Below are 5,937 nucleotides of genomic sequence, written 5' to 3'. Positions count from 1 at the left end.
AGCAGTGACCATAATATGATTTAATCAAATATAATTTGTAAACAGGAAGCAAAAACAGGAAAGATTAAGAACATTCAATTTTAAGAGAGCAAAGTTTTCAATATTAAGGGCCGATCTCCAAACCTTGGACTGGGAGGTAAAAATATCCTCAAAGATTAGAAAACAGAAATGGAAATTTTTCAAGTATGTTCAACACAAGCATACTGCAAAATATATTCTAATGGGTAATACATTTAGGAGTTAAATTAAAACAGTCTAAAATTAAAACATAACAGTTAATGAAAAAAAACCATAAAGAATAGGAAAAGTGCAAAAGAGAAAATATATAAAAAATAAAGGATAACCTTCTTCATTTGAAAACCATAACGAATATAACGAAAGATGTAAAAAGGAAATAAAATGTGCAAACGTTCAAAATGAAAGACAGTAAGTTTCTAAACCTTTTAGAAAAATGTATTAAAAGCAAAGAGATTAGATCTGAGAATGTAGGATCCCTATATGATGTCTAACTAGGTAACTAGGAATCAAGAAATAATGGATTTACTAAACACATTTTTTAGCTCTATTTACACAAAGAAAATGTCAGAGCTCAAGTCCAAACTGCTAATAGTAATGGAACCGTCACGCTTGGGGAGACAGAGCCTCTTGAAGGCGCTATGACTTGCACAAAATTGGTGTGAGCCCTGAAAAAGGCCAAGACGCAGAGTCTAAGCAGTAACCAGGTCTTCTCCAAAACCTCTTTGGGTAAGGATGTTATGCTGCTGGTTACTGCCAGGTTACGGTTCTTGGGCACACCAGGGTGGGCAGGAAGATACACGGTACCAAATCACTAAACAGAAGAATTGTCAAGGAAGGCCAGGGTCGAGGCAAGCAGCAAGCAAGAGAGGTTGGTTACAAGCCAGGGGTCAAATACCAGGGATCTAGGAAATAGACACCCCTAACACAGGGGCCACTGCAGACACAGGGAACACAGGAAACACTGGAAGTGACAGGAGGCACAGGTGACACAGGGATAACCACTGACACAGAGGAACACTGGAACAGCACAAGGGAACTGGCTGGGAAACAACAGATTGGGCCACAAGGGGTTAACACAGGAGCTGGACAGGTAAAGTACTGAATTAACCAACAGGTGTATTGGAAATGCTCAGCAGAGCTAGTGGGTCGGGACTAGTGGAGACACGCTGAGTGCTGTGTCTGAGCTAGCTAAATAGTCAGGGATGATTAAGAGGCTAATTCCTGATTGGCCGGCAGAATGGACGAAACTGAAAAAGCTTGGGAGCGCAGAGTCACTGACTACATGCGCAGGAGTGAGGCACCTGTGTTTTGGTGAGGAAGAGGTAAGTGTGACACATACAGAGAAAGCCACCCAGGAGTTTATTAAAGCAAATAAATTGAATATCATCTGTGAGCCCCTATTGGTAATCAAGGATGGAGAATGACCTGTCTTAGATAATAGAGAAAAAAACTTAGTTAGTTAAATGTTAATGAAAAAGTACTTGTTTTACGATGTCCAATATCCAAGCTAAAAGAAACTCTTTTGATTAAATGTTTTGGTATTAAACAAATTAGCTGAGCCATTTAGAGTCTGGCTTGATGTAAATGTGTAGCACTTTTATTGCCTGTTTTAAATAGAACATCTAGTCACAACTTGACATTATGCCAGAAGCTTTTTAGTAGAACAGGAAAAAGGTGGAGACATTAAGATAAAAATTTGTAAAGGAAGTTAACTGTGACCACTATTCAATATGTTATTTCCCTATGTTAGGGAATATTTTTACAAAGCTATTTCAATGACGCTGTATTTTCCTATATCCGTGCGTGTATACATGGCTGTGAACTGTGACATAGCTTGTCTAACATTATGCAGAGTCTCCAACAGATTTTTTTCTATTACCCTATTTTTCTATTTATTAGCATAATTTGTGTGTGCTTCATAAAGCACATGAACAAGTTTTTTGATACCCAAACCTTTTTTAATAAAAGATTTGAACCTCTGTAATTTTCTTTACTACTGCTCAAATGCCTAGGGACCATTGTCATTATTCCAAAAGTGAGAAACCCCAAATTTTAGGACAGTTGGCACCAGACAGGAGATGAAAAGAATTCCACTTATCCTCCTTTTGAAAAGATTTCCATTCATGTGCTTTTGTATCTCTCGAACAGAAAATGAAAGGAAATATCCCCAATTGACACAGACAGCAGAAAGCAAATAACAAGACCTACTCTTATAGGGGACAATTATTAGTTCTCCAAGACTGGGAAGACTCCAAGACTTTCATCAGTGAACCTGGTTGATCCAAAAAACCTGCAATTGATCTGATCCAGGATTGAAAACATTTGCTAACAAATAGCAAATTACTTTATATATTTATATTTCCTGGTCCTCCTTCTGACGGCATACACACGACATACACATGGGTAGACCTCAAAAAGACAAGGCATGAGGCCTCTCCTACCCCTGTCCGACAGTCCTCTAAACAGTTACTTGGGGAAGGGATGAGCTCCCCCTTAAATAGAGCGAGTGGGGAAAAATCATCTTCCCATTTTGGGAACCGGTGACATGATGGCAATGGATCTTGTTGGGCATGTGGGGCTTAATCTCTGCCTTCTAAATTGGTGTGTGCAATATGCCTCTTATATATAAGAGGCATGTCGAGACAGAGAGACCGAGGCCAAGGAGATGAAGGGGTATATTGATCGGGCCATTGCGGAGGGTTTAAAGAACCCTACTGCAGGCACAAGTTCTATGGCACATGAGGACGTGGGTAAACATTGGAAATTAACACAATGCTCGGATATATCAGATTCTGAGTTAGAAGAAGAAAATTCTTTTTCATTTGACTTTTCATTAATCAACTTGTTTGAACTTGCTATAAGAGAAGCTTTTCAGTGGGAGGAGGAATCTCCACCCCTACAAAGAGAAAAAGATATTTTCCATCACTAAAAAAGGAAGTTGTAACCTTTCCATCCATGGAAGAGATAAAGCAACTCGTTGAAGGAGAGTGGGCAAAACCTGATAAGAAACGCTCCTTTATGAACAGATTCACAAAATTGTATCCAATGAGCGAAAAGGAATCAGAGGTCTTTGATGTTAATCCAGCTGTGGACGCTCCGTTGCAATGCCTGGTCAGGGATGTGGTGCTCCCTATGGAAAATTCTGTAACCTTTAGAGACCCTATGGATAGAAAGATGGAAGGGGATCTCAAGAGGATTTATGCTGCTGTGGGATTAGCTTGCCAGCCTGCGGTGGCTCTTACCTCCGTGTCAAGAGCTTCATTGGCTTGGGTGCAAAGGTCCAGGGGCACCAAAGAAGGTGAAGTAAAAGATTCGTCAACTAGTATCTGTTTAGAGAAAATTAGGCTAACAGCGGATTTTCTGGTGGAAACATCACTGGATCTGCTCAGATTGCCAGCAAAGATAATGGCTTTTTCTGTGACGGCAAGAAGGGCTCTTTGGTTGAGACATTGGGTAGCCGACGCGGTGTCGAAACAATCTTTATGTTCTTTACCCTTTGAGGGGGAGTTGCTCTTTGGAAAGTCATTGGAAGAAGGAATCCAGAGGGTAACTGGCGGGAGATCAGGTCTGTTACCCCAAAAACGGAAGCAACAACCTTTTGCGAGGCACAGTCGGGGATTCAAAGAAAGTTGGCGAGGTTTCAGGGGAACACGGTCCCAGGAATACACTAGGCAGCAATGGTAGGGAACTCAGTCGTCCTTTCAGAGGCCAGCCAGAACAGGTGTTGCGCAGCCAGCCAAGTCTTCAAGCAAACAATTCTAAAGATGGCTATACCCAGCCACTGGAGGTTGGTGCCCGTCTTTTACAATTTGTGGGAGAATGGAAACCAAGAATCGCAGATGCTCGGGTAATGTCAGTACTATCCGAGGGATACCAGATAGAGTTTGCACAGAAACCCCCACAAACAAGTTTCATAAGGACATTGCTCCCAACGAAAGTGTCAGAAAATAAAACCCATAATTGCGTGTGTGCAAGAACTGGCAAATTTCAAGCAATAGTACATGTTCCACTACAAGAGCAGGGGAAAGGATTTTATTCCAAGCTATTTCTGGTGCAGAAAGCCTTGGGGGATTTTCATCTAGTAATGGACCTGAGTATACTTGAGTATTTGAGGTTCAGCATAGGAGTTTTTCACTACCAATTCACATGTCTGCCCTTCGGCCTGGCTACGGCCCAGAGAACATTTTCCAAAGTGTTTGTGGCTCTGGCAGCTTATCTGAGGCTTCAGGGAGTATGCGTATACCATTATTTGGATGACATACTAGTGCTAGCAAAATCCAAGGATCAGCTCGTGAATGACAGAGAGTTTGTGTTGAAAACTCTGGCTCGTTTTGGATGGCGAGTAAATTACCAGAAGAGTCAGCTAGTTCCCACTCAGGTGATGGAATATCTGGGGGTGAAGATCAATACAAAAAACTCAAAGGTCTTACTGAGTAAGCAGATGACTGTGCACCTATCAAAAAGGGCACCTCTATTCTGCAGAACTCCAAGAATAAAGGCAAGAGGTTGCATGAAAATATTGGGATTTATGGCAGCATGTATAGCGGTACTATGGGCCAAGTGGCACATGAGAACTCTGCAAGTTTGCTTTCTCAGTCAATGGAACCGAGAGTCCATGGAACAGGTCATTGCCTTTTTACCTGTTATGGTGGGTATCAGTGCAGAATCTATTGAAAGGGGTGTCCCTGGTGAAGAAAGGTTGGACCAGTACAACGGATGCAAGTCTAGCAGGTCGGAGGGCCTTTTGCGATGGACAATAGGCTCGGGGGCAGTGGTCATCACCGATGACAGGCCAATCCAATGTGATGGAACTGGAGGCAGTCTGGCAAGCCCTAAAAACATTTGCTACTTACATAGAGCACAAGAGGGTGAAGATTGTCAGACAACAAAACCACAGTGGCTTACATTGCAAAACAAGGAAGAACAAGAAGCCAACGACTTTTGCAGATATCAGCAAAGATCTTTGGTTGGGCAGAACGACATTTACTAAATCTGACAGCAATATACCTTCCAGGGAAACAGAAGAACGACATTTACTAAATCTGACAGCAATATACCTTCCAGGGAAACAGAATCAATTGGCGGACGTTTTGAGCAGGTCATTTCCAGATCCAAAAGAATGCTCCATAAGCCCCATATACCTACTCCAAACTTTCTAACAGTCGGGAACACCAATAATAGACTGGATGGCATCACCCAACAATGCTCAGCTTCCAAGATTTTGTACCAAGTTCCCCTGCAAACAAGCATGGGCTCAAGACGCATTCTCCATCAGATGGAACTTTCCTCTTCTGTATGTGTTTCCACTACCATTGATTTTGAGGGTCCTCCTAAAGATAAGGGCAGATGCGAACCAGTCAATAGTAATACTACCACATTGGCCGAGAGGGCTCTGGTTCGCCCCAATGACTCAGATGCTGATATCTTCCCCTTGGCCTCTACCAGATCAGAGGGACTTGCTGGTGCAGGGGACTTGGGTCAAACCTCAGCCCCTACATTGGAAACTGAATGCCTTTCTATTGAAAGGAGGGGGTATTAGGCAGTAGGTGCGCCTGATAAAGTAGTAGACAAAGCGACAACCAACAAAACCTACTTCAAAATATGGAAGAGATTCCTTATAAAGGTTTCTCTACCACAGAACCGACAGCAGCTCAAATACTAGAGTTCTTGCAGTCTGCACTAGAGAAAGGTCTTAGCTATAATACCATAAAGATACAGGTGTCTGCCTTATCAGCCCTAACTTTGACAAAGTGGGCAGAAAATGCACTAATCCAACAGTAAAGATCAGGCCGCCAGTAAGGCCTTTAAATCTTGGGACTTATCTTTAGTGCTTAACCTCCCTAGCGGTTCAATTCTTTCCGATTTTATATGTCTAAAAGTGGTAAATTGTTTTTCATGAAAATTTATTTAACAGTATAA

Source organism: Pyxicephalus adspersus, chromosome 4, assembly GCF_032062135.1.
Source record: "Pyxicephalus adspersus chromosome 4, UCB_Pads_2.0, whole genome shotgun sequence".
Taxonomy (NCBI): domain Eukaryota; kingdom Metazoa; phylum Chordata; class Amphibia; order Anura; family Pyxicephalidae; genus Pyxicephalus; species Pyxicephalus adspersus.
Note: the sequence above shows the minus strand (reverse complement) of the source record.